Source organism: Mustela lutreola, chromosome 7 (genome assembly GCF_030435805.1).
Source record: "Mustela lutreola isolate mMusLut2 chromosome 7, mMusLut2.pri, whole genome shotgun sequence".
Lineage (NCBI taxonomy): Eukaryota > Metazoa > Chordata > Mammalia > Carnivora > Mustelidae > Mustela > Mustela lutreola.
This window is the reverse complement of record NC_081296.1, coordinates 42,458,636-42,485,693: the sequence shown is the minus strand read 5'-3', so window position 1 is coordinate 42,485,693 and position 27,058 is coordinate 42,458,636. Positions and strand designations below refer to the sequence as shown.

At 35.1% G+C, this 27,058-nt stretch overlaps 1 pseudogene; it reads right to left on the bottom strand.

Moving 5' to 3' along the window:
* Nucleotides 1-22,262: 22,262 nt before the first annotated feature.
* Nucleotides 22,263-26,298, bottom strand: LOC131837103 (elongation factor 1-alpha 1-like; annotated as a pseudogene).
* Between the last annotated feature and the right edge of the window lie 760 nt (nt 26,299-27,058).

Sequence of the window (27,058 nt, the reverse complement as noted above, 5' to 3'; positions counted from 1 at the left end):
AAAACAGAAACTCAGAAGTAATTTACCAAAAATTATAGAGCAATTTAGAAGCAGAGCTAACACTATAACATTGATCTTTTGTCTGTAAGGCCAGCATCCCTTTCTGTATGTCATTTTTTTGCTCCTTTCAGCTTGGGTTGGCTATAATGATGAGACTGTTTATATACCTTTTATACTTGTCTTTTAGAACTATAAACCTGAATGTATGTTTCCTGTGATATTTAATCATGTAATAGAAGGAGATACTGTGATTTCCTGTCCTGCAAATCATGAAAAAATACCTCCTATATCTTATTTTTTTATTTATTTTTTTTTTAAATTTTTTATTTTTTATAAACATATATTTTTATCCCCAGGGGTACAGGTCTGTGAATCACCAGGTTTACACACTTCACAGCACTCACCAAATCACATACCCTCCCCAATGTCCATAATCCCACCCCCTTCTCCCAAACCCCCTCCCCCCGGCAACCCTCAGTTTGTTTTGTGAGATTAAGAGTCACTTATGGTTTGTCTCCCTCCCAATCCCATCTTGTTTCATTTATTCTTCTTCTACCCACTTAAGCCTCCATGTTGTATCACCACTTCCTCATATCAGGGAGATCATATGATAGTTGTCTTTCTCTGCTTGACTTATTTCGCTAAGCATGATACGCTCTAGTTCCATCCATGTTGTTGCAAATGGCAAGATTTCATTTCTTTTGATGGCTGCATAGTATTCCATTGTGTATATATACCACATCTTCTTGATCCATTCATCTGTTGATGGGCATCTAGGTTCTTTCCATAGTTTGGCTATTGTGGACATTGCTGCTATAAACATTCGGGTGCATGTGCCCCTTTGGATCACTACAACAATTAATAACAAAATCAAAGAAACACATCAACAATAATACAATAATAGTAGGGGACTTTAACACTCCCCTCACTGAAATGGACAGGTCATCCAAGCAAAAGATCAGCAAGGAAATAAAGGCCTTAAACGACACACTGGACCAGATGGACATCCTATATCTTATTAATGTTTGATGTATTCTTAGAGTACAAAAATTTTCCATAGTGTAATTGGCCATAAGTTCTTTGTTTCTCTTCCTGTGAGTAGATGCTGACACAAGGCAATAATTCGTTAATTGCATTAAGAGAGTAACAATTTGAAAGAAAATCACTGTAAGTTTAGTGATGGTGGGGCTTCTTCTGTTGAATTGCAATAAGAGTAACAATTTAAAAGAAAATCACTAAGTCTGGTGATGGCGGGTCTTCTTCCGTTGAATGGAAAAACTGTTCAGCTTTTGTGTTTACATGGATAGCACGTGTGTGTGAGCTTAGTTTAGTCAAAAGACAATCAGATGGTATGAAAGAATTGAAAAACTACAGAAAAACAAATTGCAGCAGATATATTTGAAGACATGTTTAATTTAAAGAAACAAATGCCTTTTCAGATTGCCCAATTTTTAATGTAAATTTGAACTAACAGAAAAGTTCAAGAGGCAGTATGATAAGGATACATAGATCCCCTTACCTATGTTCACTAATGGCTAACATCTTCTGGTATTTGATTTCTGTCTTTTTCTCTCTTTCCCTACACACATACATACAGACACACAACACACACACTCTTCAGTGGGCTGCGCTATTTGAAAGTAAGTTGTGAACATTAGGACACTATGCCCCAAAGTACTTGAGCTGTTTCTCTTGAAAACACTGTTTTCAAGGACATAGTATATATCACAACAATAATCACAGGAAAGACATTTTCCATTGATAATTAATATTTTATAACAGAACAGTCTAAATAATTCCAGTTGTTCCCAAATATTCTTTATGCAAGATATCCTATATTGGATTTTCTTACTATGTTTCTAAACCCCTTAAAATATAGCTCTGGTGCCTGGGTGGCTCAGTGGGTTAAGCCTCTGCCTTTGGCTCAGGTCATGATCCCAGGGTCCTGGGATCGAGTCCCGCATTGGGCTTTCTTATATCTCTCGAGAGGGTTTCTCTAATATCTTCCATGCCTTTTTCGAGCCCGGCTAGAACCTTGAGAATTGTCATTCTGAACTCTAGGTCTGACATATTACCAATGTCTGTATTGATTAGGTCCCTAGCCTTCGGTACTGCCTCTTGTTCTTTTTTTTGTGTTGAATTTTTCCGTCTTGTCATTTTGTCCAGATAAGAGTATATGAAGGGGCAAGTAAGATACTAAAAAGGTGGCAACAACCCCAGGAAAATATGCTCTAACCAAATTAGAAGAGATTCAAAATCTTGAAGGGGGAGAAAGGGGATAAAAAGAGGTTCAAAAAGGAAGAAAGAAAAAAAAAGAAAAAAGAAAAAAAAAAGAATTAAAAAAAAAGAAAACACCTTTCAGAAAGTGGTTGTTTTTCTGTTTCCAGAATTGCTGTTCTTCTTCTCTTCAATCTGCCGATGGATTTTCAGGTGTTTGCAATCTTTAGATAAGCTATCTAGCTGATCTCCGGCTAGCTGAAGTAGTCTCAGCCTGCTACTTCTCCGCCATCTTGACTCCTCCCTCCCGCATTGGGCTTTCTGCTCAGCAGGGAGCCTGCTTCCTCCTCTCTCTCTGCCTGCCTCTCTGCCTACTTGTGATCTCTGTCTGTCAAATAAATTTTAAAAAAATAAATGAAATTATTAAAATATAACTCACCCCCGCCTTATGTCTCCCTTCCTTCATCCCTCCCTCTTCTCCTTCCCTCCCTCCCAATTGGGGAGACTGATCATACAAGATATTAAACAAACAAAACCCCTCTATAATTAATATAGAAAAACAATTTTTATTTTAAATTCACAATAGGTGTTGATTTTGTTAAAGGTCTTTTCAGCATCTGTTACAAAATAAGATTTTTCTCTTTAGAACTTGATATGATGAATTATAATAATGCATTATTTTTTATTAAAAAACCACTCTGACATTACTAGAATGTTCATCCTTATAAAATTTGCTACTGGATTCCATATGCTATTGCTTCATACAGGATTTTGAAATGATATTCTTGTGATTCGTCTGTACTTCTTTTTTGGTACTGTCTTTTAAGGTAGGTATCAGGTTATACTTATTTAAATGAAGCTTTATATAAACTTTATATAAAAATTTGGTTCTTGACAAAATGCAACAAACCAAATTCAATAGCGTATTAGAAAGATCATATACCATGATCAAGTGGGATTTATCCCCGGGATATAATTATGTTTCAATATATAAAAATCAACCAATGTGATACATCACATTAAAAGAACAAAAGCTAAAAATCCATATGATTATATTAAAAATGCATAAAAACATTTGACCAAGTACACCATATTTTCATAATTAGAACTCTCAACAAACTTTGTATAGAGGGAAAGTATCTCAACATAATACAGGCCATATATGACTGGCCTAGGCTAATTTTTTTTATTCAATGGTAAAATTTGGAAAGCTTTTCCTCTATGACCAGGAAAAAGACAGGATGCTCACTCTCACCACTCTTATTCAGCATAATACAGCAAATTCTAGCTAGAGTAATCATGTAAGAAACAAGCAATAAAAGGTATCCAAATCTGAAGGGAAAAGTAAAATTATATTTATTTGTAGATTATGTCATATTTTATATAGAAAACCCTAAAGACTAAAGCAAAAAAACTTTTTTTAAATGTATTTCTTTTTTTATTTCTTTTTCTTAAATTCTTTTAAGATTATATTTATTTATTTGACAGAGATCACAAGTAGGCAGAGAGGCAGACAGAGAGAGAGAGGAGGAAGCAGGCTCCCCGCTGAGCAGAGAGCCTGATGCGGGGCTCAATCCCAGGACCCTGAGATCATGACCTGAGCCGAAGACAGAGGCTTACCCCACTGAGCCACTCAAGTGCCCCACAAAAAAACTCTTGAACCTAATCAATGAATCCAGTAAAGTTGCAGGATATAAATTCAAAATCATTTTAATTTTTATATACTGACAAAAAATTTGTAAAAAGACAAAACAACCCTATTTACAATAGCATTAAAAATAATAAAATACTTAGAAATATATTTAACCAGTGAGGTAAAAAATTTATACTAAAAACTAAAACTCTGGTTTTAAAAAATAGAAGGAGACACAAGCAAATGAAAAAAAAAAATCTCATGCTTATGGTTTGGGAGAACAAATACTAAAATGTTCATACTACTCAAAACAAATACAGATTCAGTACAGTCACCATTAAAATTCCTATGTTATTTTTCAGAGAAATAGAAAAATTAAGCCTAAAATTGATATGGAATTATAAAAGACCCAAGATATCTAAAACAATCCTGAAAAAGAAGGACAGAGCAGGAGACATGATACTTGATTTCAGACCTATTACAAAGCTTTAGTAGTCAAAACAGCCATAACTACAGGAAACAAACTGGGGGTTGCTAGAGGGGAGGTGGATTGGGGGATGGGGTAATTGGGTGATGGGCATTAAGGAGGACACAGGATGTAATAAGCACTGGGTGTTATATGCAACTGATGAATCATTGAGTTTTACCTCTGAAACTAATAATACATTGTATGTTAATTAAATTGAATTTAAATAAAAATTTTTAAAAAAAGTATGACACTGGGATAAAAATACATACCTTGGCCAATGGAACAGAACTGAGAGCCCAGAAAAAAACACCATATTTGACATGGGATCAACAAATACTCATAATGGGGTAAAGATAGTTTCTTTAATTGGAAAACTGGATATCCACATGCTGAATTAAATTGGGCCCCTTATCATATACCGCTTACAAAAATTAATTAGAAATGAATTGAAGACTTAAACATAAGCCCTGATACTGTAACACTCCTAGAAGAAAACATAGGGAAAAAGCTCCTTGATATAAGTCTTGGCAACAATTTTTTGGATAGGCCCCCCAAAACACAAGCAATAAAGACAAAAATAAGTGGGACAACATCAAACTTAAAAGATTCTGCACAGCAAAAGAAACCAACAATGTAAAAGGACAGCCTACCAAATGAGAGAAAATATTTGCAAACCATTTATTGGATAAGGGATTAATATCCAAAATATATTAAGGCCTCATACAAATTAGTCTTAAACAATTTGGGCAAGGGACAGAGGACCTGCACAGATGTTTTTCCAAGGAAGATACCCAAGTGGCCAACAGGTATGTTAAAAAGTGTTTGACATCATTAGTCTTCTGAGATACGCAAATCAAAACCACAATGAGATATCACAACTGATAGAATGGCTGTCATCAAAATGACAAGACAGAACAAGTGTTGGCAAGGATATGGAGAAAAGGGAACCATTGTGCACTGTTGGTGGGAGTGTAAATTGCTGCAACCACTATGGAAGATAGTATGGAGGTTCCTCAAAAAATTAAAAAGAGGAATATCATATGATTTTGTAATCCATCTCACTTCCAGGTATATATATCTGATGAAGTTAAAATAGAATCTAAAAGAGATATCTGTACTCCTTCATAATAGTCAAGGTATGGAAACAGTCTTGTCTTGCAATGGACAGATAAATAAATGGATATAGATGATGCACTTTATATACATACAATGTAATATTGTTCAGCCATAAGAAACAAGGAAATCCTTCCATTTGCAACAATATGGCTGGTACTAGAAAATAAGTGAAGTAAGTCAGATACAGAAAGACAATGTATGAGAACAATTAGGCATGGCATCTAAAAAAGGGGAACTCGTAGGTACAAAATAGAAACAAAGAATGGTTGGGTAGACTGATGGGTGAGGGAAACGGGAAGATGTAGCTCAAAACATACACTCTTAGCAACTAGAAAATGAGGGATATTCTGGGGATCTAATGCACATCATTGTGATTATAGATAACAATATTGTATTATATAGTTAGAAGTTGCTAAGATACAAGATCTTAAATATTTTCACCACAAAAAAATGGTAATTATGTGACATTGATGGAAGTATTAGTTAATATTGTGGTGGTAATCATATTGTAAGATAGAAAGGTATCAAATCAACACCTTGTGCACCTTAAACTTATACAATGTTATTTGTCAATTATGTCTTAATAGAGTTGGGAAAAATTCAATTTTAAAGATGCATGTAATATATACATTTGGATTTTCTTTATATGAGCAAAGTTCTTGGATTTTTAAGTATTCTTTTTTATTTTTTTCTTTCAAGAACCTCAATAATTTGTTGGAGCTTTGCTGATATACCATATCAGTATTGCAATACTCTTTTTTTTTTTTCTTGCACTTTTTGGGATATTTTTCTCTTCACAATTCTCCTTATTTTAAGTTATACTCACTCTCTTGAGCACGTTATTTAAATTTAGTCTTCATTTTTGAGATGTTTTTTGTTTTCAGTTTCTTTTCTGGTTCTTATTCCATAGCTTTCTTTTTTGTCCGTTTACATTGAGAGATTTAAATACTTGATAAGAATATTTTTTTTAATATCTGTAAATTCTTATCTAAAGTTACTTAATTGAGCTTAAGACACTGCATTTCAACCTTTCTCTGCTTTGTATTTACTTATTTATTTATTTATTTATTCATCAGCTAAAATGTTTTTGTTGTAATTTTTTTTTTCTTATAATAGTTTTGTAGGATGGCATCTACCATTTGTCATTTATTTTATTTTATTTTTTTGAATGAGAATTGTACATATTGTTTATTGTTTATTGTTCAGGTTGCAATAGATTATATGTAATGGTTATGAATTTTAATTTCCAGTTCTTAAATTGCTTATTGTCTTTTGCTCTGTGTGATTATGAAGTTGCTTCTTTTTCAGTCCAGCTGGGACTTTCCTTCTCTCCCTTTATCTCCACTTAGCTACTTTTTGGTGTTCCACTCTGTCCGGTAAGGATTGAACTGATTACATAAGTAGATCAATTTGGAATGTGTTGCCATTGGAACAATATTAGGTCTTTCAATCCAGGAACCTGGGATATCTTTCTGCTTATTTAGTTCTTTCATTTCTTTCAACAATGGTTTATGGTTTTGCACTTCCTTTGGTACATGTATTCCTAAGTGATATGCTGATGATATTGTATATGGAATTGTTTTCTACATTTTCATTTTTGGATTGTTTGGATCCATTTTCATTTTTGGATTGTTTGGTCCATTGTTTGGATCCATTTTCATTTTTGGATTGTTTGTTGCTAGTCCTGCAAACTCACTGAGCTCATTTATCCAGGCTAATTGTTTGTTTGTTTGTTGTTTTTATTTTATTTTTTAAATTTCTTTTCAGTGTTCCAGATTTCATTGTTTATGCACCACAGCCTGTGCTCCATGCAATACATGCTCTCCATAATACCCACCCACCAGGCTCACCCAACCTCCCCCCAAAACAACCCTCAGATTGTTTTTCATTTGTCATTTATTTTAAATGTTTGTATTTTCTTGGATTAGCAGTAACAGATGATTCTATTACTCTGAAATTTGGGTGATTCTTAGCCAAGATGCCTTGGTTAAGAGGCATCTGTTCAGGCTGAACAACTTTTAGTAGGTTTTTGGGGTGAAGCGAGGAAAAAAGGGAGTGATATATCTTCTGATACTGTGATTCTCTTTATTCCTTTATGTCCCATATTTCTACTGGTTATTTCCTCCTCACAAGCCTTAAACACTCCTCCCTAAGATTTCTACTATCAGCCCCACAGGTTGAATTCCTGTCCTTTTGGTTTCCTTAGGAGCTAGTGCTCTGATCCACAGCCACAGACTTGCTTTCAGTGATTTTCCCCATTCAACGTTTGACTCCTCAGTTGCTGGTTTTATCAGAATCTCCCCACAGTTAGGCCCTATTACTCTATCCTCCATTCTGTGCAGTCTCTACCTGACTGTCTACTCCTGTATGGGGATCAAAGCTGTGTCATCTACTTTCATATATTTGCCTTACTTATGTGTATATTGAATTGTGTTGTATTCTTGATCTCTCCCAGCATATATTCGACATGGTTTATGGGTTACTTAGTTTGTTCTTTCTTTCCATTGTGGTGGGATGATGGATAAGGCAATTAGATGTAAGACGTTGTTATTATTCCATAGGAACCCTGTATTCTTCCAATTGAGAATGTTCATTGCTTTTTTTTTTTTTTTTTTTTTTTTAAACAGTAACAAGCACGGAGCTGACCACCTACTTAAAAGAGGTGTGGTGATTGTGTTGGTAGGGGTAGGATTACAGAGTTGAGCAGGGTTGAGAGAAATGGATTAATATCTCAAATTTTAGATCTTTTGAATAACTACCTTATAAATGATATTGTCACAGAATTTTAATTCCTGCATTTATTTGTATTTCAGTTTGTAAATATTCTGGTGTGAAGGGTAGACAAGTGACTTCATAGCACAGTAACTGTAATTACTGTGCTATTTGAACTGGATAATTAGTTCATGAAGTTATACCTCAGGTATGGCTCCACTCAAGTGTCAGAAACATGCCTAAAAACTGTAAAGACATACAACCTTTATAAGTGTCATCTTAAAATGTGTGTTAGCTGTAAGCATAGTAAACACACAATGAAGATATTTTCCTTAATATTTTTCAGTGTTGTATTTTAAGTGCACTATAAAAATGATTGGTGGTTAGAAATGTGTCCATTGTAAGAAAAAAATAATGATGGCAATTCAAATGATACCTTATTATATGTTTAAAATAAAGATATAAACCAAAGTGAAACATATTACACAAAAATACCACTTTTTAATCTATTAAAAATAATCTGTTTTAACAAATACCATTTTAAAATAATGGTATTTGGAATTTTACTGGCCTTATAGTTTTGTTGCCAATATGTAGATTTTGTATGATTTTCTAGTTGTATAAGAGCTGTAAGTATAGGGTTTATTCTAATTTTTATGTTTATAATATTTAAAAAAATGAAAACAAATTGCAGTTAATGCTAGGAGTTCATGAGAATTGTTTTCTTGTTTCTTTATGTTTGTTATATTTTTAAAAAATGAAAACTAATTGCAATTAATGCTAGGAGTCTATGAGAATTGTTTCCTTGTAAAGTATGTCTGCACTACCCAAGTTTGAGAAAAACTGATGCAGTACATTGGATATAACTTAGATGGGAAAAAAATTTAATTCATTTTAGCACCCGGTCACTTACTAGACTGATGAATTACAGCAGCTTTATGAGCTGCAATTCCTTCAATATAAAGTGGGAAAATGATTTCAGCATCATAAGATTGTCCTAAGGTTTAAATTAAAAAGATGGTGCATATGAAATGATAGGTGTTTATAAAATTGTAGCAATTATTGTCATGTTTATGATTTACATACAATTGAGAACTGATTTAATTGGGAATTACAAACTATCAGAATTCTACCATGATTTTCAAGTAGACTGTCTCTGCTCTCCACATTAACTACTTTATACTGTTTATCTCCTCAAATTCCTATCCTTATTTGCAATGATGCTTGGCCCATACTTCAGTGAGAAAACAGAAGCACTAGAAAAGAACTCTTTCTTCTAATACCAAGTTTTGAAAATATCAGTATCTACATTCAGTTTTTTATTTATTACAGTCATGAGGATGATGAGTTCTTACTCCTTCCAAAGAAGGAAGTTGTGCTCTACCCCACCCTGCCTTTTAAGGAACTCTCTTTACTGTCCTTGTTTTCTCTAGAATCATCAAAATTTTTCCTTATTGGGTTATTCCTACTAGAATTCAAACAAGCTCTTTTCATGTATTCCAGATTTCTTATTCAGCAATGACTTCCATATTACCAAACATAGCTGAGTCAATGGTTTTTTTGTTTAAAAAAACTATATCTACCTAAGGTAGATAACTATGTTTTGATGCATGTATACACTGAAATCATCTCCACAGTCATGCTAATTAACATACGTCACCTCACATAGTTACTTTTTTAGTTTCTGGTGAGAACTTTTAACATCTACCCTCTTAGCAAATTTCAAGTATATAGTATGATATTGCTAATTATAGTCACTTTACTGTACATTAGAGCTTTGGAATTTATTCTTTTTGGATAGCTAAAACTTTGTATGCCTTTCCCAATATCTCCCAATTATCTTTACCTTAGCCCCTAGCAATCACTGTTCTACTCCCTTCTTCTATTACTATTTGACTATTTTAGATTCTATATGTGAGATCATCCTGCATTTTCTTTCTATATCTAGCTTACTTCCCTTAGCATAATGTCCTCCAGGTTCATTTGTGGCTGGGTTTATTTCTTTGTGAAGGTTGAAAAATATTCCTCCATCTGTGTGTGTGTGTGTGTGTGTGTATCACGTTGTCTTTATCCATTTATTCACTGATGGACATTGAAGTTGTTTCAGTGTCTTGGATTTTGTGAGCAATGTTGCAATGAACAAAGAAGTGAAGATATTTCTCTGAGACGGTGATTTCATTTCCTTTGAATATATACCCAGGAATGCTATTTCTGAATTATAAGGTAGTTCTGTTTTTAATTTACAGAGCAACCTCTATATTGTTTTTCACAATGGCTGTAAAAAATTATAGGCCATCAGTACTGTACACAGGGTTCCTTTTCTCTACATCCTTGCCAATACCTACTTTTTACTTTTTGATAATAGCCATACTAATAGAAACAAAGTGATAAATTCTTTGATATCATTTGCATTTCCCTAACGATTTATGATGTTGAACACCTTTTCATATACTTTTGGCCATTTGTATGTCTTTCTCTAAGAAATGTCTATGCAGGTCCTTTACCCACTTTTAAAATGAACTTTTTTTTCTGTTTTGCTATTGAGTTCTATGATTTTCTTATGTATTTGGATATTAACCACTTAACAGATAAAAGATTTGTAAATAGGCTTTTCTCTTGCATACATTACCTTTTTTTAAAAAAAGATTTATTTATTTATTTGAAAGATATATATATATGGAATATAAGGAAAGGGAGAAGGAGAGAAGCAGATTTCCAGCAAAGCGCTGCATCTCACAACCCCGAGATCATGACCTGAGTTGAAATGAAAAGTTGAATGCTTAATTAACTGAGCCATCCAGGTGCCCCACATAGGTTTCCTTTTCATTTTGTTGATTGTTTTGTTATTGTTGTTGTGTAGAAGGTTCTTAGTTTGATACAATCCCACTGGCCTGTTTTTGCTTTTACTGTTTGTGTTCTCGGTGTTGTGTTAAAAAAAATTATTGCTCATCTAATGATAGACACTTGAGTTGCTTTCATATCTTGACTATTGTCAATGATGATGCAATTAACATAGGGGTTGCATAAATTTTTTTGAATTACTGTTTTTGTGGACTTGGGGAGGTAAATCCTCAGTAGTGGAACTGCTGGACCATATGGTACTTTAATTTTTAATTTTTTTTTTGAGGAACCTCTGTACTATTTTCCAAAGTGTTTACACTAATGTACACTCACACCAACGGTGCATAAGTGTTTTGCTTTGTTTTTTTATCTCCTCCATATCCTCACCAGCACTTGTTGTTTCTTGTCTTTTTGATACTAGCCATTCTGACTGGTGTGAGGTGCTATCTCCATATCAAGAAGATGTGTATACACACACACGTGCGCGCATGCACACGCACACACATACACAATGTGGAATAATATTCAGCCATGAGAAAGACTGAGGTTTTGCCATTTGTGACAACATAGGTGGACAGAGGATATTATGCTAAGTGAAGGAAGTCAGAGAAAGACAAATAGCATATAACTTCACTTATATGAAGAATCTGAAAGACAAAGCAAATAAACAAACCTGACTCTAAATGCAGAGCAGAAACTAGTGGTTGCCAGAGAGGGGGTGAATTGGGAGATGGGTAAAATAGGTGAATGGGATTAAGAACTACAGATTTTGGTTGTAAAATAAATAAGTTATGGAGAAGAAAAGTACAGCAGAGGGAATATAGTAAAAATATTGTAAAAATATTGTATGGTGACAGATGATGACTTAATGCATACAATAAGTACTGGGTAATGTTTAGAATCTTTGGATCAGTATGTTGTACACCTGACACTAATAATGTATGCTACTTACACTTAAATTAAAAAATAATACACATTAAAAGTGATTTGCCGAAAAAAAAAATGTTGCCCAGAACAATGTCAAGAAGCTTCCTTCCTGTTTTTGTCTCTTGTAATTTTACAATTTTAGGTCTTATATTTAAGTCTTGGATCTATTGTGCATGAGTTTTTGAATATGGAATGAGATAAGGGCCTAGTTTCATTCTTCATGGGAATATCCAGATTGCCTAGCACCGTTTATTGAGGAAAATATCCTTTCTGTATTTTATATTGACACCTTGTCAAAGACAAGTTGCTTATATATGCCTGGATTTATTTCTGGGCTCTTTATTCTGTTCTTTGTCTATGTATCTGTCTTATGCTAGTATTATACTGTTTTGGTTGCAGCATCTTTGGTAATCAGAAAGTATGAGGCCCCTAGGTTTGTTCATTATTAATATGGCTTTGGCTTTTGGAGGTCCATGTAGTTACATATGAATTTAGGATTACTTTTACTATTTATGTAAGTAATACCATTGGAGTTTTGATGTGAATTGCATTGAGTCTGTTGATAACTTTGGAGAGAATGGGCATTTAAATATTCTTCCAGTTTATGTGGGGCACCTGAGTGGCTCAGTGGGTTAAAGCCTCTGCCTTCGGCTCAGGTCATGATCCCAGGGTCCTGGGATCGAGCTCCACATCAGGCTCTCTGCTCAGCTGGGAGCCTGCTTCCCTTCCTTGCTCTCTGCCTGCCTCTCTGTCTACTTGTAATCTCTGTCTGTCAGATAAATAAATAAAATCTTTTAAAAAAAATCTTCCAGTTTTTGAGTATGGAATGTCATTCCATGTATCTGTGTGTTCTTTAATTTCCTTCATCAAACTTTTTAACTGTTGAGGTACAAGTCTTTTTTTTATTTGGCTAAGTTTATTCCTAGTATTCATTGTTTTTGTTGCTATTATGAATGGAATTATTTTCTTAATTTTCTTAATTTACTGTTTGTGTATAGAAATGTTATTAAATTTTGGATGTTGATTTTGCATCCTTCAATTTTACTCAATTAGTCTATTCTAATTCAGTTTAGTGTTTTCTACAGATATGGTTAGATCATTTGCAGAAATATAATTTTACTTTTTTTATTCTGATCTGGATGTTTTATATTTTTTTCTAATTGTTCTGGGTAATCCTTCTAATACTAGTAGAATACAGTAGCAAGAGTTGTACCAGAGGGAAAGCTGGCAGTTGTTTCCTATTGATTGTGATGTTGGCTGTGGGCTTTTCATAAATGCTTCATTGTGTTAAATTCCTTTATGCCTGTTTTTTTATACTTTTTATTATGAATGGATGGTGAAATTTGTCAAATGCTGTTTTTAGCATCTATTGAGAATTCTGTGATTTCTTTAATTTTGTTCACATGGTGTATCACATTGATTTGTATATGCTGAATGATCCTTCCATTCCTAGAATAAATCCCACTTGGTTGTGATAGTTGATCCTTTTAATTTGGTGGTGAATTTTGTTAGTATTTAAATGAGCATTTTGACACCTATATTTATCAGAGTTAATATCCTGTAGTTTTCTTTTTTTTTTTTAAGATTTTATTTATTCATTTTGACAGGTAGAGATCACAAGTAGGCAGAGAGGCAGGCAGAGAGAGAGAGAGGGAAGCAGGCTCCCCACTGAGCAGAGAGCCCGATGTGGGGCTCAACCCCAGGACCCTGAGATCATGACCTGAGCCGAAGGCAGCGGCTCAACCCACTGAGCTACCCAGGTGCCCCTTTGTTTTCTTTTGATGTCTTTTTCTGGCTTTCATATCAAGTTAATTTGGGCCTTATACAATGAGTAGAATGATTTTTTGGAAGTGTTTACAAAAAAATAAATATTCTTCTTTGAATGTTTGGTAGAATTTACCCATGAAGCCATTTGGCTCTGAGCTTGTCCTTCTTGAGAAGTTTTTGATTACTGAGTCAATCTCCTTACTTATTATTAGTCTGTTCAGGTTTTCTATTTCCCCTTAATTCAGTTTTGGTAGGTTGTATCTTTTTAGTAATTTGTTCATTTTTTCTAGGTTATTAAATTTAGTGGCCCATAATTGTTCATAATAGTCTCACCTTTATTTATTAGACAGCTGTTGTGGTGTCTTCTATTTCATTTATGATCTTATTTGAGACTTTTTTTTTTACTTAGGCAAGCTAAAGTTTTGTCAGTCTTGTTAGTCTTGTTTATCTTTTCTCAAAACTATATATATACATGATCTGTTGTGATGTCCTTATTTTTTTCCCTTCCTCTATTGCTGTCTTCTTTCATTATTTTAGAGTTTCTTAGTTACTTGCTTTGATTCTTTTCTATTGTTCTTTTCTGTGCCTATAAAGGTTTTTTCTTTGTAGTTAGCTTGAGGTTTGCATGAAATATCTTGGAGTTATAACCATCTATTTTAAGTAGATATCAACTTAACTTTAACCACACATAGAACCTCTCCACTTTTATTCCACTTAGTACACTAACATTTTGTGTTCTTGTAGTGTTTGCTTATTTTTAATATTGTATATCCATTAATGTATTTTTATCCTCTAACTTTTATACTAGGGTTAAAAGTAATTTTTTGTCCTCTTCTAGAAATATTCTGTCTTTGGTTTTCAGGACTCCGTGTTTTACTGGTTTTCTTCTCATCTCTCAACCTACTTATCTGCTACTCTTGGTGGATCATCACTGTATCTTATTGCTAGGCACCATTGTCTTGAAACTTTCTGCCTGCATGACTTAATCTAATCTCAGTAGTTTTAAATGACTTTTATGTCTTGTTCTCATTACCCTCTATTCACTCTGTACTGAAGAAGGGATCCCTTGCCCTAAGTGCTATGGTGGTTGAACATGTGACACCCATCACTGGACAGATGAGATTGGCAACTGTTTATTAGTCAAGTATATTTACACTTCGGTGAACAAAGATCCTGGAGGTCATGAAGGGCCACATGGGTGTTGCACAAAGGAATGGAGTGAACCAGCAGGGGTTGTGGGAGGCAGACTCTGTGATAAGAGGAAAGTTGGGTACTCCAGGCTTCCCATAAGTGGGTGTGATTGACTTGTTTGAATAATTCTACATGCTGTCAGAGAAGCAAAAAATTGGGGTGGAATATCAGGTGAGGTGCAGCTCGTGCAGGGGATGGGGGAATTAGCTGGTTGAGAAGCCTACTTCTGGGTGGGGACCCTATCTGGTGAGAGCAGGAAAATTCATGCTTAGGCCTTTGGAGGCTATAAGGCTCAAAGATATTAAGGGAGTACATAAAATTGTAAGTGTTACAGGGGTGCCTAAGTGGCTCAGTCATTTAAGCATCTGACTCTTGATCTCAGTTCATGTCTTACTCTCAGGATCATGAGTTCAAGCCATATGTTGGGCTTCATGCTGGGTGTGGAACCTCATTTTAAAAAATGTGTCATCAGGGGTGCCTGGGTGGCTCAGTGGGTTAAAGCCTCTGCCTTTGGCTCAGGTCATGATCCCAGGGTCCTGGGATCGAGCCCCGCATGGGTTCTCTGCTCCATGAGGAGCCTACTTCCTCCTCTCTGCCTGCCTCTCTGCCTACTTGTGATCTCTGTCTGTCAAATAAGTAAATAAAATCTTTTATAAATAAATAATGTGTTATCATATACATACCAATTATTCCTAACCATGTATTTCATTCTAAAACTTACCTATATATTCCATACTTTTTTACCCAACTGCCTCCATGACATTTGCCAGAGATGTCTCATAAACAAGTTAAACCTAATGTGTCCCAAAGACTTAATTTCTTTCTCTCCTATTCAGCACATTTTTGTTGTTTTTCTTAACTCAGTAAATCAAATCAACCTTTTCTCAGCTGCACAAACCAGTAATCTGCAAGTTCTATTTTATCTCTACCTTTCTTCAACCTTCACAATAGGTTGCACCAAAAAAAATCATTAATTTTTAAAATCTATTTCCTTTCTCACAGTTACATACCCTCCATTTTCGCCATCACCATTTTATCCAGCTTACCATCATCTTTATCTTTGACAACTATAATATCCTCTGAATGAATCTCTCCAGCTTTGCTCCCTTAGCCCCATTCTGTTCTCATGTAACAGTTTGAAGTGAACTTTTAAATATAGTATTTAAGTATAAATGTATAAGCAGGTACAATTTTCCTGGGTGAGAGTAAGGGCAGAGAGAATAGACTAAGCAATAAGTGTTAAATTTATTCTCATACAAGGCCACAGATAGTTTGCCTGTTTCTCTGTAAGGTTTTAGTGTTACACGGTAGTATCCCCTTGTCTGCAGTTGTGATTAGTATGGTTTCAGTTGTACATGGTCAACTATTGTCTGGAAACAAATGACTGTTGTTCTGATGTATCCTCAGAAGCTGACAGCCCAGTGCTATGTCGCAGTGTCTGTGTCTTTTACCTCACTTCATCTCATCATGTAGGCATTTTAACATCTCACATCAGAAGGGTGAATACAGTACAATAGGATATTTTAAAGTGGGGGGGGGGAGAGCGAATGTTCACGTAACTTTTATTATAGTATATTATAATTGGTTTATGCCATTATTATTGTTAATCTCTTAATGTGCCTAACTTCTAAATTAAACTTTATCATATATATAAACAACATGGGATATATATTGTTTGGTGCTACCCATGAATTCAGGCATCCACTGAGGGTCTAGAAACATATTCCTTATAGATAAGAGTAGGACTACTGTATAGCTTTTCCCCTGGGTTTACTAGTTTTTCTCATTCTATTTCTGTTGGTTAACTTAGATAAATGTCCTTTTCCAATCTAATAGGTTTACATTTTAATTAGTATTGCCTTTTGAACGTAGGTTGTGTCACTCCACTGTCTGACATTTAAAAAACTTCCTACTGCACATAGAATAATACCTAAAGTTTTTTTTTTTAAGTTTTTTTTTTTTAATTTATTTATCTGACAGAAATCACAAGTAGGCAGAGAGGCAGGCAGAGAGAGAGGGGGAGGCAGGCTCCCCGCTGAGCAGAGAGCCCGATGCGGGGCTTGATCCCAGGACCCTGAGATCATGACCCGAGCCCAAGGCAGAGGCCCCAACCCACCGAGCCACCCAGGTGTCCCAATACCTAAAGTTTTTGTCATGGTATACAGTGGTCTGTAAATTATGCCCCCCGCCTGTTTCCAATGTCTTCCTTTCCAGCCTCTCCTTGGCTTGTTACACTCTAGCTACCTGCTCATACTTAAGTTCCTGGCGTACATTCTTTTGACTACCTTAGGATCTTAAAAACATGTTTCCTCTGTCAGATCTCTTTTCTCTCATTTATTTTATGGTGATTTTTCTTTATCCTTCTATACAACCTCTCTAATCTGTTCCTTCATCCTTTATTCTACCTCCTAGCATCTTATTCTTTTTCTTTAAAACAATGTATCAAAGTTTGCAATAAACATGCACTATGTTTGTCATTTTCTACATCTACTAGGTTTCTACATCTACTAGGAATAATGAAAGTTACTTTGTTCATCATTATGTAACTGGTTTTGCACAAAACAGAGCTCAAGAAATAATTATTGGATTTAGAAGATGAATGAATGAAGAATGAAGACAGAATGAAAATTAGAGTGAATAAAGAACATGATTGAAACATTGGGATTTATTTGTGGGTCAGGTTTTCTTTAGCCTAGCCCCACAGTTCTCAAATTTTTTGTTCTTAGACCTCCTTTGCATTCTTAAAAATAATTGAGGACCCCAAATAAATGTTTATTTTATGAATTTTTATTGAAGCAAAATGGACATACAGTATCCTCTTAGTTTCAGGTGAATATCCTAGTGATTTGATATTTTATACATTATGAAATAATGCTGATAATAAGTCCAGTTACCACCTGTCAAAATTACTACAATATTGACTCTATTTCCCATGCTGTACATTATATACACATGACTTACTTATCCTATAATTGTATGTTTGTACCTCCTAAACTCCTTTACCTATTTCTCCCACCTCCCAATCCCTCTTCACTTCGGGAGCCAACAGTTGGTTTCCTGTACTTAGGAGTCTGTTTCTGCTTTGTCTTGATTGTTCATTTATTTTGTTTTTTAGACTCCATATGTAATTGAAACAATACAGTATTTGTCTTTCTCTGACTTATTTCAATTAGCAATAATGTCCTCTAGGTCCATCCATGTTGTCATAAATGCCAAAATTTTATTTTTTATGGCTGAGTAATATTTCATTGTATTTATATACCACATCTTTACCCATTCACCTATTGATGAACACTTAATTTGCTTCTGTATTTTGGATATTGTAATAAATGCTGCAGTGAACATAGTGGTGCATATATCCTTTCAAATTGGTTTTTCATTTTCTGTAGATGTAGACTCAGAAGCAAAATTGTTGAATGGTATAGTATTTCTTTCTTTCTTTCTTTTTTTTTTAAATTTTTTTTGGGGAAACTCCATCTGGCTTTTCATGGTGCCTGCAGCAATTTACTGCTGTACAAGGGTTCTCTTTTCTTCATATCCTCATCAGTACATTTTGTTTGTCATTTTGATGATACCCAACCTGGTATGTGTAAAGTGATACCTCATTGTGATTTTCCATTTCTCTGATGACCAGTTATGCTCAGGATCTTTTAATGTACAGCTGTGCATCTTCTTTGGGGAAAAAAAAAGTCTGTTTGTATCGTCTACACTTTTTTTAATTGAAACATTTGTTTTATTTTTACTAAGATGTGAAAGTTTTGTCATATACTTTGGATATTATCCTATTATTGGGTATATGATTTGCAAATATTTTCTCTTATCCAGTAGGTTACCTTTTGTTATGTAATTTTCTCTTTTGCTATGCAAAAGAAAGCATTTTACTTTGATCTAATCCCATTTGTTTGTTTTAGCCTTTTTTCTCCTTGCCTGAGGTGACTGGAGGAAAGACAGATTGCTAAGATCGATGTCAAAGAGCTTATACCCATGTTTTCTTTAAGAAGTTTGATGATTTCAGGTCTTAATGTTTATTTTTGTGTATGGTGTAAAATAGTAGTCTAGTTTCATTCTTTTGCATGTCACTGTCCAGTTTTCCCAGTCCTACTATTGAAAAAACTTTCTTTTACCCCATTGTATATTCTTACCTCCTTTGCCATAGGTTATTTGACCATATACGTGCATGTTTATATCTGGGCTCCCTATTCTATTCAATTGGTTTATGTATCTGTTTCTTTGCCAATACAATACAGTTTTAATTACTTTGGCTTTGTAGTATAGTTTGAAGGCAGAGCATAAAACCTCTAGCTTTGTACTTTCTTAAAATTGCTTTGGCTATTTAGTAGCTTTTGTGGTTCAATATAAATTTTAGGATTATTTATTCTAGTTCTATGAAAGATGCCATTGCATTTTTTATTATCATTTTTTTAATTTACATTTTCTCTTGATTTTTTTTTAATTTTTTATGAACATATAATATATTTTTATCCCCAGGGGTACAGGTCTGTGAATCGCCAGGTTTACACACTTCACAGCACTCACCATAGCACATACCCTCCCCAATGTCCATAACCCCACCCCACTTCTTCCAAACCCCCTCCCCCCAGCAACCCTCAGTTTGTTTTGTGAGATTAAGAGTGGTTTATGGTTTGTCTCCCTCCCAATCCCATCTTGTTTTATTTATTCTTCTCCTACCCCCTTAACCCCCCATGTTGTCATTTTTTTATGATGTTTGTCACCATGCAGTGCATCATTAGTTTTAGATGTAGTATTCCATGATTCATTGTTTGTGTTTAACACCCAGTGTTCATTGCCATATGTGCCCTCCTTAATCCCATCACTGGGTAGACCATACCCTTACCCCCCTCCCCTCTAAAACCCTCCGTTTGATTTCCAGAGTCCCTATTCTCCCAGGGTTCGTCTCCCCCTCGATTTTCCTCCTTCATTTTTCCTTCCTTCTCCTTATGTCCTCCATGTTATTAATTATGTTCCACAAATAGGTTAAACCATATAATGATTGTCTTTCTCCGTTTGACTTATTTCACTTAACATATCCCCTCCAGTCCCATCCATATTGGTGCAAATGGTGAATATTCATCCTTTCCTATGGCTACGTATTCCATTATATATATGGACACCATCCTCTTTATCCATTTGTTTGTTGAAAGGCATCTTGGCTCTTTCCATAATTTGGCTATTGGGGATCTTGCTGCTGTGAACATTGGGGTACGTATGGCCCTTCTTCTCACTACATCTGTATCTTTGGGGTAAATACCTAGTAGTGCAATTGTTGGGTCATAGGGTAGCTCAATTTTTACTTCTTGAAGAACCTCCACAGTGTTTTCCAGAGTTACTATACCATCTTGCATTTCCACCGAGAGTGTAAGAGGGTTCTTCTTTCTCCACAGCATCTCCAACAATTGTTATTTCTTGTCTTGTCAATTACAGCAGTTAAGATGCCATTGCTTTTTTGATGGGGATTGTGTTAGATTTATAGATTGCTTTAAGAAGTGTGGCTATTTTAAGGATATTGGTTCTTCTATAAGTATGGTGTATTTTTTTTTAAAGATTTTATTTATTTGACAGAGAGAGAGAGAAATCACAAGTGGCAGGCAGAGAGAGACAGAGGAGGAAGCAGGCTCCCCGAGCCCGACGTGGGGCTCGATCCCAGGACCCTGGGATCTGACCCGAGCCGAAGGCAGAGGCTTTAACCGACTGAGCCACCCAGGCACCCCAGTATGGTGTATTTTTATTTTTCTTGTCATTTTCAACTTCTTTGATCAGTGTCTTATAGCTTTCAGAGTAAAAGTGTTTTACCTCCTTAAGTTTAATTTATTCCTGGGTATCTTATTCTTTTTGGTGCAATTATTTTCTTAATTTCTTTATGATAGCTCATTATTAGTATATAAAAATGTAACTAATTTCTGTATCTTCTGTATCCTGTAGCTCTGGGGTGTGTGTGGGGGGGCATTTTGAGAGTTCTTTGTACTATACTAATGTATAGTATTACCATCTGCAAATAGTTAGAGTTTTAATTCTTGCTTTACAGTTTGGATGCCTTTTCTTTTCCTTGCCCAGTTGTTGTGGCTAGTACTTCGAATACTATCTTAAGTAAAAGTGGCAAGAGCGGGTATCCTTTTCTTATTCCGGATCTGAGAGGAAAAGCTTACAACTTATCATTATTGAGTATGTTAGCTGTGGGTTTGTCATAAATAGTTTCTATTATGTTGAGGTATGTTTCCTGTATACCTACTTTCTTGAGAATTTTTATCATAAATGGATGTTGAATTTTGTCAAATGCTTTATCTGTATCTCTTGAGGTGATTTTATGATTTTTATCTTTTATTTTGTTAATATGGTATAGCATGTTATTTGATATGGAGATATTGAACCATCCTTACATCCCTGGAGTAAATCCCACTTGATCATAGTATATAATCTTTAAAATATATTGTTGAATTCAGTTTGCTAATGTTTTGTTGAAAATTCTTGCATCCATGTTCATCAGGGATATTGACCTGTAATTTTCTTTTTTTGTGATGTCTTTGTGTGGTTTTAGGATTAGGGTATATTGGCCTTGTAAAAAGTTTAGAATCATTTCTTCCTCTTCAATTTTTTGTACTAATTTGAGAAAGATAGGTACTAAAGTTTTGAATGTTTGGTAGAATTCACCTGTGAAGCTGTCTGGTCCTGGATCTTTTTGGGGGGAGTTTTAAAATTACTTATTTCATTATTTGTAATTTATTCACATTTTATATTTCTTTTTTTCTCATTAAAATTTTGTTTTTATTTTTTAATTAAAAAAATTAAATGATTTTATTTATTTGAGGCCGAGAGAGAGGGAAACAGAGAGAGAGCATGAGTTGGGTAAAGGAAGGGCAAAGGAAGAAGAAGACTCCCGATGAACAAGCCTGACTTGGGGCTTGATTCCAGAAATCTGGGATCATGACATGAGCCAAAGGCAGACGCTTAATTGATTGAGCCACCGAGGCACCCAAAACTTTTGTTTTCCTTAATCCCAAAATTCTGTGAAAGATTTTTGTCAAGTTGGTTCCATTAAAGAGTACTGAGTTTAAAACTAATAACTTAGAACTGCTACACACACACATGCATACACTCACACACACCAAATGGTCCACAAAATCCTCTCTTTTCCTTGAAGGTTTTGGCAATGTATCATTATAATTAACGAATATTTTATTATTAAATTCAAATGGCCAATGGACAAAAATATTTCAGAGACTCTTCTTCCACAACTGATTAAGACTGGGGTGGCAAGTGTTAGGGATTGCAATCATTTAGACTTTTGAGCTTTCTGGTCAAACTCAGTGACATTGCCAGCTTCAACTGTCTTCTTGGCCAGTGCTTTGATGACATCCACTGCAACTATCTGTCTCATGTCATGAACAGTGAAATAGAACAGAAGAGGGTAGAGAAGTTCTCGACAGACATAGGCTTGTCAAGAACCATATCAATGATGGTGGTCTCATGAGATTTCAAGATCTTAGGGCCATCTTCTAGCCATTTCCCAGGAGAGCAATCAATCTTCTCCTTCAGCTTAGCAAAGCTGTAAGCATTGTGAGCTGTGTGACATTTCAGCACAGGTTCACATCCAGCACTGATTTGGCCTGGATGGTTCAGGGTAATGAGCCATGAAGCTAGCTGCTTCCATTGGTGGGCCATTTTTGCTGTCACCACACATTGCCACAGCGAACATTTTGACAGATCCTCAATTAAAACTTGATGGTGCATTTCAATAGACTTTACTTCAGTTGTAACATTGGCCAGAGCAAATGTGACCACCATGCCAGGTTTAAAGAATGTCCGTCTCCACTCGACCCACAGGGACAGTACCAGTGCCACTAATTTTTAGATGTCCTGGAGGGGCAGACACAAGAATCATCAGTCTGATGAGTTGGTGGTAGAATTCAGTCCAAGGCTTCAAGCAATGTGGTTCCACTTCCATTGTCATCTTTATGGGTGACTTTCCATCCTTTGAACCAAGGCTTGTTAGCACTTGGCTCCAGCATGTTGTCACCATTCCAACCAGAAATTGGCACAAATGCTACTGTGTCAGGGTTATAACCAATTTTCTAAATGTAGGTACTGTCTTTCTTAATGATTTCCTCGTATCTTTTCTGGCCATGGCTCAGTGGAATCCATTTTGTTAACACCAAAACTTTGTTGTTTCACACCCAGTATGTAAGCTAGAGTGCATGCTCATGCGTCTGCCCATTCTTGCAGATACCCGCTTCCAGTTCACTAACACAGCAGCAACAATCAAGATAGCACAGTCAGCCTGATATGCACCTGTAATCATGTTTTGATGAAATCCCATCATTGATGAAGCATCAGTGATGGTCACATAACTTGTTGATCTCAAATTTCCACAGCGAGATATCAATGGTGATACTATGTTCACATTCAGCTTTCAGTTTATTCAAGACCCAGGCATACTTGAAGGAATTTTTTCCCATCTCAGCAGTCTTCTTCCCAAATTTTTTGATAGTTCCTTTTGTCACTACATTTGCAGATCAGAGGACCAGTAGTGGAGACTAGTCTAAATCTATGTGTCCAGTGATGATGTTGATATGAGTCTTTTCCTTTCCCACTTTGGTTTAGGTTTGGCAGTGGTTTTCATTAGACCTGTGTTCTGGTGACAAACCCATCGTGAAAGAGAACATTTTCTATTGCTTGACTGTGTCTTAGAATGTTGTGTGTTTCTAGGAATTTAAATTTTCTAGGTTTTCCAATTTATTGGCATAAAATTATAGTAATCTCTTATAATCTTTTGTCTTTCTGTGCTGTCAATTGTAATTTCTCTCCTATGTGTGTATGTGTGTGTGTGTGCGTGTGTGTGTGTGTGTGTGTATTATTTTTTTTTAACTTGGCTTTTTCTCCTTAGGTCTTGTTGAGTTTGTTGATTTGTTGATTTTATCTTTTCATACATCCATCTCTAATCTTTTCTACTTTTTAAATCACTATTTCTCTGATTTCTGCTCTTAGCTATTTTTTTTTTTCTGCTTACTAACTTTGGGCTATGTTTTTGAGTTCCTTTATGTGTACAGTTCACTTATTTATTTGAAATTTTTCTTGTTTCTTGAGGTAGGTCTTTATCCATGAACTTCCCTCTCAGAACTGCTTTTGCTGTGTCCCATGGACTTTAGCTTTTGTATTTCCATTTCATTTGTTTTCATTTTTGTCTTTGGTTTTCTCTTCAACTTCTTGTTGAACCATTGGTTGTTTAGTAACACAGAGTCTAGTCTCCATGTCTTTGTGTTTTTTCCAGTTTTCTTGTAATTGATTTCTAGTTTCATAGCATTGTAGTTGGAAAAGATACTTGATATGATTTCATTCTTCTTTAATTTATTGAGACTTGTTTTGGGGTATAACATGTGATCTATTTTAGAGAATGTTCCATGTGCACTTGAAAAAAGTTTGTCTTCTGTTTTGGGATGGAATGTTAAAAGGGTAGGTAGATATCTTTAGAGTCCAACTTGTCTGATGTGTCATTTAGGGGCAATATTTCCTTTTTGATTTTGATTGAATGATCTGTCCATTGATAAAAGTAGGGTATTAAAGTTTCCTAGTATTCTTGTATTGGTATCAATTTCTCCATTTATGTCTGTTAGTGTTTGCTTTATATATTTAGCTTTTTTTACTTTGGATGCATAAATATTTACAAATATTAAACCATCTTCTTTGTTGACTCCTCCTTGAACATTATGTAGTGCTCTTCCTTGTTTTCTGTTAGTATTTTAGTGTCTATTTGGTCTGATAGGATTATTTCTACTCCAACTTTCTTTTTGTTTCCATTTCCTTAAAAAGTTTTTCTCTCTCTTCACTTTTAGTGTGAATGTGTCTCTAGATCTGAATGTGGTATTTTCTGGGAAGGATATAGGTGGGTCTTGTTTGTCTCATCCATTCAGCCATCCTGTATTTTTTGATGGAGCATTTCATCCATTTATATTTATAATAATTATCAATAAATACATACTTATTACAGTTTTGTTAATTGCTTTCTTTGTTGTTGTTGTTGTTGTTGTTGTTGTTGTTATTCTCTATTCTTTTCTTTTGGTTTCTTTCCTCATGGTCTTAGGATTTTCTTTAGTGTTATATTTGTATTCATTTCCCTTTCTTTTCCGTGTATCTATTATAGGTTTTGGGGTTTTTTATTACCATGTAGATTATATTTATCAATCTCTACATATAATAGTCCATTTTAAGCTGATAGTTACTTTAGTTCCAATGACGTCTAAATGTACTACATTTTTATCCCCCACCAATGTTTTAAGTTTTTGATGTCATATTTTACATTCTTTTATTTTGTGTAAGCTACGTATCATAATTATTTGATTCACTATTTTTGCTTTTCAGCCTTTTTGATCACTTTTTAAGTGTCCAGTTCACTGCCTGCATTATATATTTACCTTTAGTAATGAGATTTTTCTTCCATATGTTTTCTTTTATTTATATTCCTTTCATCACTTAAAAGTGACCATTTAATATTTCCTGTAAGCCTATTTTAGTCATTATGTTTTTGCATGTCTAGGAAAATCTCTCTCCTTCAATTCTGAATCCCACCCTACAGTGGTATATTCTTGGTTATAATTTTTTCTTTCCAACACTTTAAATATATATTCACTTGCTCCTAACCTGTAAATCTTCTGCTGAAAAATTAGCTGACAATCATACGGAGTTTTTCTTGTATATGACTGTTTTTCTCTTGCTGCCTTCAGTATCACTCTTTATCTTTAAATTTTGCCATTTTAATTAATATGCATCAGCATGGATCATTTTGTGTACATCTATTTTGGGATCCATTTATTAGAAAGTTAGTATGCTTGATATTGTTCCAGAAGTCTCCTAAACTGTCTTCATTGTTTTAAAGTTCTTTTTTATTCTTTTTTCTTTTTATTGTTTGGATTGGGTGTTTTCTACTGTTCTACCTTCCAGGTAGCTGATTTGCTCTTCTGTATCATTTAATTCACTGCTTCTTTCCTGTAGTATGTTTTTTCGTTTCAATTATTGCATTTTTTTGCTTATATTTTCTAAGACTTTTTTGAAGTTCTCCCTGTGTTCCTTCATTCTTCTCCCACATTAATGAATATTATTTTTTAATGAATCTTTTTCATGAGTATTACTTTGGCCTTTTTATCTGGTAAGTTACTTATTTCTGTTACATTAGGGTTTCTTTGCCCTTGGGTTTTATGTTCCTTCCTTTGGATCCTATTCCTTTGTCTTCTAATTTTGTTTGACTTTTCTGTGTTTGCTTCTATGAAGCAAGCAGAACAGCTACCTCATCTGGTCTCAAGGACTGACCTTGTGTAGGAGAATCTTTTACATAAAATGTATCTGCCTGGCAGCTTTGGCAGGCTGGCTGCAGCAGCCATAGGCCAGGTGGTCCCTGGCTGTGCTGTGTTGGGCCCATCTTGGCTGAAATGGGAGTGTATTCCGGCAGGAATATCCTGGGTCATGGTGCACTGGGGCTACCTTGATGGTAGGGCTGGAATTGGTGTAGGCATAGCCCAGGGAATCCTGGAGCACATTTTGCTAGGGGTACCTTGCAGAAACAACCAGAGCTGGCATGGGATGGGGGCCAGGGTCCACTGGATAGTCCTAGGATGTCAGCTAGAGTGCCTAGACCATGCTTCTGTCCATACATCAGGGTGTAGAGTGAACATAAAAAAAAGGTAGTCACTAGTGTCTCCAACCCTGAAGAGCATTCTAGTAGTTCCCTGCTTGTTTGGTGGGCTTGCTAGGTTTAGTTCCTTCATATATTGAAGGAACTATACATATATACATATACATATATATGTATATATACATATACAGATTTCCTTCATATACAATCTAATTGCCCTTGAAACTGCTGTTTTGTTTTTAACTATAATCCATGGTGGGTGAGCCTGTGCAATGGGCCCTATAGTGATAGCCCTCCCTACTTCAAGCCACAAATTTGAGGGTGAGCTTCCTAATATCACCAAATCTCCATCTCTCCTTCCCTTCTCTTTGTGGTACCTCTAGCATCAGTTGTGTAGAAGCTGTTCAGTCAGCCCTCAGCTCTTCAGAAGGAATTGCTCTATATATAGGTGTAAGTTTAATATATCTGTGGCAGGAATTGAGTTCAGGGTCTCTCTGGACCTTTCTTGGACCATCCTTCTTCACAAAGAACTTTTTAAAATGTAGAT